Raw genomic sequence first — 14,348 nt, 5'->3', positions numbered from 1 at the left:
TATGCTTGTCTGTTTGTACAAGTATCAGATACTTGACTGCTCAATTTAATAAGCCACAAAGGAAGCAGCAACTTGTAATTGGCAGAAATTGCACTGCAATTCGACCCCTTCAATGCCTGTTCTCACCCCATACTAATTTGTTCATTGCAGACGGTACTTTTAGTTCTAATGTGCCCCTTTTCCCCACTAGTTGTTATATCACACATAACAGCAGCACACAGCCTAAAAGTACACTTTATTGGCGTTCGTACATTACGCCAAATGTGTATGGCACACGCATACCTCCAGTCACTCTTTAGCAGATGACAGAAAGGCCACAACTCCCAGCATGCAAAGCGATATGTTTTACTAGCAGTCTGCAATCAATTACCTGGGATGCGGAGGAGTATGTTTGAAAGTAATAATAATATAGCAAGATAACCAAGACTTGGGTAGAAGCACCACCAAGACACAAAGCACCTGAATTAGTATATCCTTCCTTATCATTCATTACAAGAGTCAAGAAGCAGGAGAGCAGGTGTTACATTTATAATTGTTCTTGTTGTCTCTCTATCCACTTCACTGTCCCTTCACATACTACTCTAACCACCTCTCCCTTCCCAAACTGTCTTCCCCATATATATCTTTTTTTTTTTATTCCCCTAGTTATTTCTCTCCCACCATTTATTTGCATACCCCCTCTCTCTCTCCTTTCCCATCCTCTGTCTTGCTGTTTTTCCTTCACGCTATTGTCCAGCCTGTCCCTTTCTTCTTCTCTCTATCCTATCCCTCTATCTTTTGTTTTTCTGGCCCCTATCTAAGAGGGGAATCCACCAGGGGTTGGCTCTGAAAACCGCTATAGACTAATATATATGCCACATACAGTTATGCCCCTTGCACCATTTTATGCCCTCAAGGGTAGCAAGCTGAAATGGGTGTACAGAGACCCGTTTGGGATCGCAGTCTGGTCTTTTCATGCTTGCGACCATTACTTTAGTTGGGTTTAGGTGCTTTGCGCACCTAAAGCCAAGTGTAATGGGCACGATCAGAACGATAAGTTGGGGCTTTTCAATATCACCCCGTGATCTCCTGTCACTTTAGAAGGGAGATTGGGGGTGCTATAACATTTGAATTCCCCCCTTAGAATGCTCTTATGTCTCCTCCTAGACAGATATCAGGTTGGTACTGTTTACTGTGGCCACTTAGCGAGGACACCCGGCAGGTGCACTGTGTATCACCAACTATCACATTGTTTTAAAAAAACACAGGTGACCAGGAAAACATGAACTGTGTGGGGTCCTGAAGACTGAGATTGAAGACCTGTGTCTTAAGGTGTGTACACACGGTGAGATTTAGCCTTGCGATTTTGACTATATAGTCAACATCGCAAGGAAAGTTAGTGCAAATCGCACTGTGGGCCTAATTGAGATCTGATCGCAGCAGCAAATTTGTTAGCTAATGGGCAAAACCATGTGCACTGCAGGGGGAGCGGATATAATGTACAGAGAGAGTTAGATTTGGGTGGGGTGTGTTCAAACTGAAATCCAAATTGCAGTGTAAAAATAAAGCAGCCAGTATTTACCCTGCACAAAAACAATATAACCCACCCAGGGGTATATCTAGGGGTCCGAGCACCCCTGGCAAAGTAGGGACAGGCGCACCCCCCCATATTTGAAATACGGAAGTCGCCATAAAAGGAGGGGCGTGACCAGACAATAGTACCCTTAATTCATATTGCACCACACAGTAGTGTCCCTTACTCACATTACACCGCACAGTAATGTCCGTTACTCACATTTTGACCTGTGAGTGTCGGCAGCTACTTTACTACAGTATATATAAATATATATATATATATAAATATTATTTCAGGACACCAATTCACTTGCATTTGATGTGGACAGCCCCACTGAAATTTTCTCTGATTTGCTTAAATTGAAGAAACGTAGGGTGGAGTTGAACCTACATGGATTGACACTTTCACAGTATTATAAAGAAAAAATTATACCTAGAGGCTTCCGCATCAAAAATCAGCCCACTATAGGCAGATCAAATGCTTTGTTTTGTAAACAGTGGTGTCAGATTTTGAATGATTGCTCTTTCCAACTTATGGTCTTAGTCATAGAGCAGGTCAATACTGATTTGGTATCCTTGGATAAGGAGATTGCTAAATGTGAGGAAACAGGTTTGGAGAGTCTACAAGCTGATAAGTCAGTTGATTGGTTGTCCAGACTGGAAAGTTCTGTGGAATTATTTCATGCCGACTAATTAGCTTTTAAAAAGAATAAATATAAAAGGGTTAAGGAGGATTACAAGGAATCCAGAGTCTATAGCTGGTTATCTGGTGGTGATTCTAGACCAAATTGGCGTACAGGTAAAAGATTTAGAGGTAATCGCACAGGACGTAACTTTTTGGATATTGATACACACACCTCAGCGAGTGACTCTGATCACTCACAAGCAACCACTTCGGCTGCTTTTTTTCGGAAAGGCTCCATCACAAGGAGCAAATACAAGGACCACATAGAAAAAGGCAATGTAGGAGGGGAGGCAAGAAGCGAAACAAAACAAAAATCAGGGACAAACTACAAAAAGAAGTAGTGGTTTTCAATCTGTCTAATTACACACCTAATGAGACAGAAATGTCTGTTCTCTCAAAGGGTCTGTCTTTTGTTAAAACGTACAAACAACCCACGTTTGAATTTGAGGTTGAACTGTACCGCTTCTTTCGTTCACTTAGATTGAAAGATTTTTTTGTTAAACATCCTACATCTATTACTGATCAAAAGAACTTTAGGCCCAAAAGTACTTTTGATCCACCCAGTATGAATCCATCTATAGAGACTTTTTCAAATCTTGTCAAAAGGGACATTTTGCCTTTTATGCAGAATCAGAAGGTCTCTTATACCAACCTAACTAAGGATGAAAATGAGGCACTTATGTCCCTTAGAGACAATAATGAGCTTGTTATACGCCCCTCGGATAAAGGGGGTGGTATTGTATTGCTCAATAGATGTGATTACATAAGGGAGATCAAGAGGCAGCTTTCGGACACTGAGTGTTACAAATGTCTCACATATGATCCTACTTACTCCTACAAGAAAGAAATTGATACTGTTATCAATCTTGGTCTGTTGAACCGTTGGATTGATGAATCGACTGCACATTTTCTTACGCAGGTCCATCCAAGAGTTCCCTTGATCTATGTACTGCCTAAAGTACACAAAACGCTTGTTAGTCCACCTGGCAGGCCCATAATTTCGTCCTGTGGATCCCTTTGTCAACCTTTATCGCAGTTTATAGATTTTTGGTTACAACCAGTCGTACAGAATACCACGTATTACTTAAAAGACACCACCGACTTTATTAAAAAACTTTCAGAACTGGGTTCCTTACCTCCGGGGAGTTTGTTGGTTACTCTGGATATCACCAGCTTGTATACCAACATTGATCACTCTGCTGGCATTGATGCGGTTAGGAGTCTGGTATCCACCAGTCCACACTATAGAGGTCCCAACATTGAATTTTTGATTTTGTTACTGGAGATTGTGTTGTGTAAAAATTATTTTTTGTTCGAGAATTCATTTTATTTACAATTGCGAGGGACCGCGATGGGGTCCAATGTGGCACCCGCGTATGCTAATTTGTATATGCATCTGTATGAAATCCAACATATTATGGCAGATTCCATTTTTTCACAGTTTATACACTTTTACGTTCGTTACATTGACGATCTCTTTATGGTGTGGACTGGTGGTGAGGGGCTCCTCACCAACTTCATAGATACTTTGAACAGTCTGGACACTAAGATTAGATTTACATTATCGTTTAGTGAGATTTCAATCAACTATCTTGATGTGTGTATAGTAAAACAAGGGGATGAATTGTCTACACAAATCTACAGGAAAGCAACCGATAAAAATACATTACTATCAGCAGATAGCTTTCATCCGACCCCTTTGAAGCGGGGTCTTCCCCTCTCGCAGCTATTACGAGTAGTACGTATTACATCTAATATGGCGGAATTACCGTGGGCACTTGAAGAAATGGGCACACGCTTTGCACAAAGGGGATATGCACAAAGTGAAATCAATGACGCCATTGCAATATGTATGAACATTAAACGGGAGGATGCTTTGGAATCCAGAAAGAAGGATGCTACAACTGAACGAATGATTTTCTCCTCTACTTATTCTATAGCCTCAAGACATATTCGTGATGTCATACTTAAACATTGGTACATCATTCAGGCTGATGCAACCATAGGAACATTGTGCAAGAATGTTCCACTTTTTTGCTACAAGAGGAGTAAGAACATTAAAGATATCATAGCACCATCGGACATTGGTCCTATCAGATCCAAATGCTGGTTACAACCCAAGCTGGGTGTTTTCAAATGCCATGGGTGTGCAAACTGCAGCTTTCTGACGTTAGGAGATTCCTTTTTTGATCACCAGAATGGCAAGAGATACAAAATAAAGCATCATCTGGACTGCAACAGTCGCTATGTTGTATATCTTATGTCCTGCCCTTGCCATCTGTTCTACGTTGGGAAAATGATAAGGACATTGAAAGAGAGAATCTCAATGCACCGTTCTTCCATAAAAAAAAGCCTATGTCACACTGGATTTAAATACACCACCTGTGGCTAAACATTTTGTGACGAGTGGACATACTAGTAAAGATTTCCACTGTATGCCAATAGATTGTGTCCCCCCACTTAGACGAGGGGGTGACCGTGGACGCATTCTACTTCAGCGTGAAGCCCATTGGATAGCCCGACTTAATTCAGTTGCACCAAACGGACTCAATGAAAGTCAGGGGTTTGGTTGCTTTCTGTAGGGTGAATGTTTTATTAGAGACTCTCCATAGCCTGATTGAATTACCTTGGTCCTATTCAGGTTTTCCGGTTCTATTTAATTATCACTTGTTTGTTTATTATGTTTGGGTGTGTCTACTATATCTGCCAGTATATAGAGAATTGCAACATAGTTATTTGGGGCATTAACTGTTTAATCTAATATTGCCCGTTACTATATACCGTACTTTTGTTGTCATGGTAACACATCATGTTGTCTGGGCTGTGACATGGCCGAAAATGGGGGCGGAGTCATGGAGCCTGCATTGCCAGCTCAGAGGAGTGGTGGTGTTTAGGTCACATGATCAGCTCTCTGGCCGCGTCACACTGCTGCCGGACCCGGCCGGATGTTGACAAACGTCACTTCCGGTTACGGACGCGGCGGTGTTGCTGGTTCTCCAGCGTGTCGCACTGCTGCTGGATCCGGCCGGATGTTGACGGGCGTCACTTCCGGTGACAGACGCGGCGGTGATGCTGGACAGACACAGGTGTGCTTCATTTTCAATCAGGTGAGCATGTTTTACTCATTTCTGGCAGGTATAAGAGACACACTTTTACATCAGGTTGACTGTCCATGAGGAAGGTGCCTTTGTGAACACCGAAACAGCTGTTGACCTACTACCTGTCTGTCGCTGGAGGCTTGCACTATTTACCACTTTGGATATGGTGATATGATATTATGCAGTTTTTTGACACCCCGTGTGCTTTATTCAATGTTTCTTGCCTCTGGTGTTTTAAGATTTTTATATCTTGATAAAGACTTTATTATGCAGTGATTTGGAGGTGCTGGTTTCTATTTCTTTGGGACTATTGCAACATATTATGTACCCAGCACTCCTAGTATGGACGATACTGTGTGCGGCAGGCTATACAACCATTCTATATATATATATATATATATATATATATATATATATATATACATATAAATCGGTGGACAAGGCACTCCAATAAGCTTAATCAAAGCAAAAGCCGGTGCCTCCGTAAAACAAAGTAATTCTAGCAGAGAAAAACGTGGCACTCACGGCAGCTTTCAATAATCACAACCACAGCAATCAATTGTAGCAGAGCAACGTTTCAGTGGCACCCCACTGTCGTCAGGCTTTATTAATATACATTAAAAACAATCCTACCTTTATAGAATCCCCACGTGCATGATGTAAAACAGTCCGGACCCGAACTTCCGGTAAAGAAGACGGAAGTGATGTGAAAGTGCCGTCAGCGCACTGAAAGACAGAAACCCGTCACCATGGAAACAGGACGCTAGCAGCAGAACATAGCTAGAGCATTGCTACAAAGTACAAAAATATGAAGAGGCAATCATTTAATCAAAAAACAATCAGCCGATACTAAATGCTGAGGAGTATCAGATGTTAGAATGTTGATACATACATAACAGCAATATAGAAAAAGCTAAATTTAACCCTTACATTGAATCAAAAAGATAAATGAAACCTTTCTAGCCAAAAATCTATATTGGTATAAATTCATTGGAAGCTATATCAAGTTATATCAGTGTAAACCATTATACAGATTCATCAGACCTATAGCAAAATGAACTTATAGAAAACAAGTATAGGAAAACTGCTCATTAAGGCCCCTAGGAAAAATTACATCTAAGTACGCTATCCACCTCGCCTCCGCTTGTAATAATTTTGTAGCACGATCGCCACCCCTGATATTATTGGGAACGTGGTCGATCATCCTATAGCGTATACTGCTAATAGAATGTTTGCAAGCAGCGAAGTGTCATAACCATACTGATGCGATACTGGTGCGCACTCCTGCGGGGTCGGTATTGCAAGGAAAGATAGACTGTGCAGGCAAGTCAGTCTTGACTATATAGTGTATTATCTAGTATAAAGTATAGTCAAGTATAGTCAAAATTGGCACTTTGCGGGAATTCAAGGGAAATCGGAGATAGTCAAAATGCCACCATGTGTATGCACCTTTAGGGGGGAGATGCACTAAGCAGTGAACAGTGAGCCAGTGGAGAAGTTGCCCAAGGCAACCAATCAGCTGCTACGTATAATTTTATAGTATACAAATTACAAGTCATACTTCAATGCTGATTGGTTGCCATGGCAACTTCTCCAATGGCTAACTTCTCCACTCTTTTCACTGCTTTGTACATCTCCCCCTTAGTGCTATTTCCTCACTTCTATGCTGTCCTCTTAGCTCCAAATTATTTTTTTTCTCTGTCCACCCTATCACCCAGTTCAGACAGGTCAATCCCTCTTATTTTATGGTATGACTCAACCTCTCCATTCAACAGTGGCTCCTTTACTTTCTCCTTGCAGAGCATCTTGTCACAGCTCTTTGCCTCTATCTGCCAGCTCACTTCAGGCTGCTCTCCCTCTTTCCCCTCACCAGATGCAGGGGGCTGACAGGAATCTACCTTTCCAGTCAGTTGAATTAGACCAACTGTAACTCTGATTGACTGCTATTTATAGCTAATAGGTTGCCATAGAAATCTCCCTCCAAATCACCTCAACTATTGGCATTGCGTCCACCTCTAAATCAGACATTGTGTATGTGTGAGTGTGTGTGGGGAGGGTTAATAAATAAAGGAAAAAGCAGAAGTTAAAACAATAAAAAAAATATATGTATCGTTAATACAGGTGATTTAGTATATTGTAATATTTATAAGAAGAAGAAGAAGCAGCCAGGCAATGGCAGGATATTCAGCTAGTATTATTACATTTTTCTCTATCGAATTTATCTAGTTACTGCAAATGTCTTATAATCTCTTGAGACAGCAATACAAAATTCACGCAAAAACTCTACGTTTTGTTCAATAATCCCTTTATCTTCTTCCAAAACCCTCCGGTCAACCTGTTTGAAGTGTTATAATCCGCTGAAAATAAAGGAACACTCTATAATGACAGGGGCAGGTCTGGCATTGGGGATTTAAACAAAATAAGGATCCAAACGTGACAGCTGCCAAAGATGAGGCAGTCACAAACCTGTTTGCTTTTTTTATGTTAAAGATTTTGCGTATATTCGAGTGTACTTACTAGGCACAATAAATAAACATACATTACAGACATTAGAGGTAATTTAATTAATAGTTTTCCAAAGTTTTTAGATATAACTTTAAAATGAGAAGTTTGAAATAACTTTTAGACAAAAGTATATATCTGAACATTATGGGGCTGCACCAGCAAAGTCTTATAACGCGCAATGTTTGGCAAGCAGGTTTTTCTTATTATGTAGAGATGCCTGTTGCATCCAAACATATTTTACATTTTGCATAGTTCAAGTCACAGACATGTACTGTAGTGCAAGAATAAGGGGCATTTGTATTAATAATAGAAGAACTGCCCCGATTATTAATACTCTATATTGCAGCAAATATATTTTCATCTTTAACGAAAATATTCCCGCTATATACATAGAGAAACCCGCAGGGACAGTGGTAGCAATAACCACTGTCCCTCCGAGTTACTGTACTTCCCCGGCATTTTGAAAGAGTTTTTTACATTTGCAAAAAATTCCTCAAGGGTAATCTGACACGGCGCATACGCACTGTGTCAGTTTCCGTGATCGGGGCCTGCCCCATACTGTTACCATGCCTGTATAGGCTAAAATGAGCTGACACCACCTGAAGATGGCCAAGGGGTCAGATCATAGGCCCTCATTCCGAGTTGATCGCACGCTGCCACTTTTTGCAGCCCGTGCAATCAACTTGACGCCGCCTATGGGGGAGTGTATTTTTGCATAGCAAGGCTGCGATCGCATGTGCAACCCTGCTATGCCAAAAAGGTTTTGTGCAGAACTAGACTAGGGTAAGACTTACTTACCCTGTGCGATCACTTCAGCGTTGCAGGTACCGGAATTGACGTCAGACATCCGCCCTCCAAATGCCTCGACACGCCTGCGTTCGGATCTCCACGCCCCGAAAATGGTGAGTTGATGCCCGGATCCGCCTTACTCCTGTCAATCTTCATGCGGTCACCGCTGCGGCCGCTTACTTCGTTGGAGGGGTTGCTGCCCGGCGACGGCCTGCTATGGGCAACGACACGCCTGCGCAATGCGACCGCCACATATGCATAGTTCCGACCCGATCGCACGGCTGCGAAGAAGCGCAGCGTGCGATCGGGTCGGAATGACCCCCATGGTCCCCATTGATAATAATGGGGACTGCAATCTGTAGTGCTAATTTGCATTCTTCAAGAGATTTCTATTAGCACATAGCCACATATCATAAAATTACGCAGAAACTTCAGGTTGTACATAATTTTATGTGAAAAAAAGCTTGACACCTAAGCACCTAAATTAGACTATCATGTAACATAGCTGTTCTCTAACTGTGTACCTCTCTAGCAGAAGGAAAATGTTTTGATTGTTCAATCAATGCCATATTTGATAATCACACATTGCACAGGTCACAGCCAGATAAATTACTAGTAACTACAGTAAAAATTAAAAAGTATGTGAACCCTTTGTAGTTACTTGATTATCTGCAGAAACAGGTCACAAAATGTTATCTGATCTTCATCTAAGTCCCAATAAAGGTGAAACATAGTCTGCTTATACTAAAGGTGGCCATACACTAGTGCGACTTCTTCGAGGGGAGAAGTCGCATACGTTGCCCTTGAATTGCCGGCAGCTTCCCGGGTGGCAGTATTGCATATGATACATCGTATGCGGTCCTTTTGCATATGATGTATCGTATGAGATCACAGCCAATGCTGTCGGCAGATCCGACAAATCTATACTGCAGCCTCTGCGATCCACAGGCTCTGATCCGATGAGCACTAGACCACAAATCAGATCGGATTGACCTGAGATTTGCCATTTTTCATCTGATGTCTTGGCCCAATGTCTTGAAAACGGGCAAAATCGCGCTAGTGTATGGGCACCTTAAGAACACTCAAACTACAGTACTTTTCTTGAATGTGAACCCTTAGGCTGGTGATTTAAAAAAAAAAATGCTAATCAACATCAGAAGTTGGTAACTTGGAGTCCAATCGGTGAGACTAGATCAGAGGTGTTGGTAACAGTTCAGTGGCAAAGCCAGGGGAAGCAGGGAGAGCGGATACTTCCTCTGGCATAATCCCTGTCCTACATGGCTGAATTCTAGGCACTGGGCAAGTCGCTGAGAGGCCTCCACATATGGGTGCAGTACCAGGTCCAGTCAGGTGCATAGAGGCATCCCCATTTGCGTTTGTGGTACCTGCTCATAACAGCGTCACAGTCACAGTAATGTCACAATGCTGCTAGTGCCAACTAGTGCCAGTCTTAAGAAGTCAACTGCTAAAGACAGAGAAGAGTACTAGAAGAGACGGAGCAGAGACAGAGAACTGGAAAAGCACAGACAAGATCATTACTAGAGGTAAGTGAGTAACTGGATACAACTGGGGAGAACTTGGGGGAAGGCTGGGGGGGAGAGAAGAGGGACAAAATAGAACATGAAAATAGCAGGGGGAGAGAGCACAATACACACAAAGTATACATATGCAAGGGGCAGCACAGTACAGGTCATACAGGCCACAGTACAATAAACAGAACTGTAGGGTGAACTGCACACTATAGAACATACTGATTGGGGAGGGCATATAACACATAATATAGATCAAAGACAGGACACACAGCTGAGAGAAGGCAGCATAATATCAGAAAATGGGGGTCATTCCGAGATGATCGTAGCTGTGCTAAATTTAGCACAGCTACAAACATTCACACTGACATGCGGGGGGACACCAGCACAGGGCTATCCCGTCCCGCATGTCATATATATATATATATATATATATATATATATATATAAAAGAGATGAGCGGGTTCGGCTTTAACGCCAGAACTAATGGTTTTATCCGGATTTTTCTTATTGGCTATCCAAACCACGTGACATCCGTGAGCCAATAAGATGCCGTTTTGAGATCCGAGTAAAATCGTACCAGCTCATCTCTAATATATATATATATATATATATATATATATATAAACAAACAGAAAGAACTGCAGCACTCCAATCGTCAATGCAATAAAAAAGGGGTCTTTAGTGTGAATCAGCATGTCAGAACAATAGGCCAACGTTTCGGTGCTGCCATGCACCGTTTTCAAGGCCACCATAAAAGACAGCTTAAACAGTATAACAAAATTACTCACCTAAATAGGTTGGGGACATCACGCCGCTGGAAAGCCGGGTGCGGACCGCGCATCAGCCTGATGGTGAATGCAGTGCGTCACTTCAGGTGACGTCAAACGGCTTCTCTCGGCATTGCCATGGCGCCGTATACACAATGTGTCCCGTTACCCAGCAACCTCCTGTATGCTGCGGCCCTCCTGGCAGGATGCTGTGAAATACAGGCACGCAAGAGATTAAGGGCTAGATGCATCATCGCTTGGAGATGGAGAGTAATAAAATGGAGAGAAAAAAACACCAGCCAATCAGCTCCTAACTTCCATGTCACGGGCCCTGTTTGAAAAATGACAGTTAGGAGCTGGTTGGCTGGTCATTTATCACTTTCCATTTTCTCACTCTCCAAGCGATGACGCATCTGGCCCTAAGTCTGATGATTACTCATAACATGCATCATATATATCACAGTGTCACTCGTCGCAGCAATCATCACACAGGATAAGTAACTACAGGGCAGGTCTTGTTTTGCACAAAATGTGTTTGCAGGTGCTCTGCTGCACCGGCGTTCGCACTCCTGCAAAGCGAAAATAAACTCGCCTGTGGGCGGCGACTATGCATTTGCACGGCTGCTAAAAACTGCCAGCGAGCGATCAACTCGGAATGACCCCCAATGTCATGTAAGAAATGAAAATGTTACACAATTTTCTTTTGATGTTTTCATTTTATTAACATGAAAAGAAAAATAATGATTTAACGGTGCACTTTTAGGGGCAGATTCAATTAGCCGCTGGACATGCCGCGCATCTGCAGCTCCAGGTTTAATAAAAATAGCTATTTAATTATTGGTAAATTTCCATATGCTGTAAGCCTGCACCTAATGTACTATAACCCATAGCTCCTGGCAGAGCTGTGACTAGACCTTTTGGTGCCCTGTGCCAGAAAGAGAATTGGTGCTCCCCCCTCATATTCAAAACAAGGAAATTGCATCCTACGTGGCCACAGAAAAGTACCAATCCACCACAGAATTACACCACACAGTAAAGGCCCTATTATAAAATATATGTAATTAAAGCTGCTTATTTAAAGTTTATGTATATGCAATGCGCTAAATAGTCTTATGGTGCCCATACACTTGTGAGATTATCGGTACTAGCCTGCGATTTCGACCACATCTGTCAGAGAAATCGGGGCATTGTATGCACATTTAAGGTACCTTTCGACGCGATGCGCGGGCACGCTGGTCGAATGTCGCGTCTCAAGATATTATGTGCTGCACTTAATATTTATCGAATCGGGGCGTGATCGCATGCTGTTTTTTACCACTTTTGATTTATCACATCGCGATGTGCGATATGTGAAGACAGGAGATGACTTCCTAGCCACTTCTCTTCCCCTCACCCGATTTCCGGTCGTAAGGGGCATGAGATAAATCTCAGGATTGTATGCGCATCGAATCTAGTAAAAATGCACTTTCGATGAGATTTGTCTCAAGGTGAGCTTCAAGGGAAATCGGGCCCGATCTCGCGTTGAAAGCAATCGCACAAGTGTATGGCCAGCATTAGTACCAGTGTAGAGTAGAGATAAGGAGGGAGGGAGAGACAGAGGGAGGGAGAAAGAGAGGTGAAGAGGAAGAAAGAGAAGTGTAGGGGACAGAGGGAGAGAGAGAGAGACGAGCAGACGGAGGGAGAGGGAAAGAGGCAGGGAGACAGAAGGAGAGAGTGAGGGAGGGGCAGAGAGAGGGGAGAGAGGGAGGGAGAAATGGAGAAAGAGATAGAGAGAGAGAGGGGAGATGGGGTGAAAGAGAGAGAGAGAGCGAAGTCAGAGAGGAGACGGAGAGAGAGGGAAAGAGAAAAAGAGGGAAGGACAGAAGGATGGGGATAGAAAGAGGGGGAGATGGAGGGAGGAAGAGAGAGAGGGGAGGGAGAGAGGAAGAGAGAGAGAGAGAGGGGAGGGAGAGATGGAGAAGGAGGGAGAAGGGTACGAGATAAAGAGAGGTCGAGAGAGAGGGACGAGGGAGAGAGAGAGTGACGAGGGAGAGAGAAAGGGCTGAGGGAAAGAAATAGGGCCAAGAGGGATGAGAGAGAGGTGGTCGAGGGAGAGATGGGGCGAGGAAGAGAGGGCTGAAAGTGAGAGAGGAACGAAAGAGAGGGGGCTGTGAGAGAGAGGGGTGGATTGAGGGAGAGAGAGAGTCAGGTAGGGGGGTGAGGGAGAGAGGGGGGGTGCAGAGGGAGTGAGAGAGCATATTGACACAGCTGCCACTCTAGTCCCTGCACTTCATTTCAGGGGAACTGGCACACAGGCAGCTATAAAGACCTTAGCTCTGATCCCTGCAGTAATGGTCCAGCAGCTGGCGCATACAAACAGTATACAGGTGAATGCAGACAGTTGCGCCCGCAGGGCAATTGTTCTGTGTGCCACACACTGTCTGCCCACACCTAGTTACAGCCCTGGCTCCTGGTTTAAGTGCCCGAAGATATGGAGTTATGCTGACGGTATGCACCAGAGGGTGCATTTAACACTGATTATTCCTTGCAGCTTCTGATGGTGTGAGGAAAAAGTAGAATGTCAGCAATTAAATATACAATACCCAATACTTCTGTCTGCTGTACAGCAGCAGCATATTGGGCAGCGGGAGAGAGGAGACTACTGCTGCTCAGGGACATGCTGCTGTGTGCTGGGTTGTGGAGGTCCAGGGATGCTGCTTCCTCTGAGCAGCAGCAGTCTCATCTTTCTCGCTGCCCGATGTGCGTCTGCTGCAACGCTGCTTTAAAATGGGCAGTGATAGTGATCAGAGGAGAAGTGTTACATGGGGGAGACACTAGAGATGAGCGGGTTCGGTTTCTCTGAATCCGAACCCGCACGAACTTCATGTTTTTTTTCACGGGTCCGAGCGACTCGGATCTTCCCGCCTTGCTCGGTTAACCCGAGCGCGCCCGAACGTCATCATGACGCTGTCGGATTCTCGCGAGACTCGGATTCTATATAAGGAGCCGCGCGTCGCCGCCATTTTCACACGTGCATTGAGATTGATAGGGAGAGGACGTGGCTGGCGTCCTCTCCATTTAGATTAGGAGAGAGAGAGAGAGATTGACCTGAGGCTGATACTGTAGAAGAGAGTGCAGAGTTTAGTGACTGACCACAGTGACCACCAGCAGTGCAGTTGTTTTATTTAATATATCCGTTCTCTGCCAGAAAAAAACGGTACACACAGTGACTCAGTCACATACCATATCTGTGTGCACTGCTCAGCCCAGTGTGCTGCATGCCTGCATCATCTATGTATATATTATATATCTGACTGTGCTCAGCTCACACAGCTTATAATTGTGGGGGAGACTGGGGAGCACTGCAGTGCCAGTTATAGGTTATAGCAGGAGCCAGGAGTACAAGACAGTCACATACCATATCTGTGTGCACTGCTCA

The 14,348-nt window shown here is 43.6% G+C and overlaps 1 long non-coding RNA gene across 1 annotated transcript in view; it reads right to left on the bottom strand.

Moving 5' to 3' along the window:
- LOC134932130 (uncharacterized) overlaps window positions 1-7,241 on the bottom strand; it is a 139,880-nt gene extending 132,639 nt beyond the window's left edge. The window contains exons 1-2 of the long non-coding RNA XR_010179248.1: window positions 7,098-7,241; window positions 5,971-6,063 (exon numbers count right to left, since the gene is read on the bottom strand). This is a non-coding gene — a long non-coding RNA (uncharacterized LOC134932130). The remainder of the gene's footprint in view (window positions 1-5,970; window positions 6,064-7,097) is intronic.
- Between the last annotated feature and the right edge of the window lie 7,107 nt (window positions 7,242-14,348).

Source organism: Pseudophryne corroboree, chromosome 6 (assembly GCF_028390025.1).
Source record: "Pseudophryne corroboree isolate aPseCor3 chromosome 6, aPseCor3.hap2, whole genome shotgun sequence".
Lineage (NCBI taxonomy): Eukaryota > Metazoa > Chordata > Amphibia > Anura > Myobatrachidae > Pseudophryne > Pseudophryne corroboree.
This window is presented reverse-complemented; position numbering and strand designations above follow the sequence as displayed.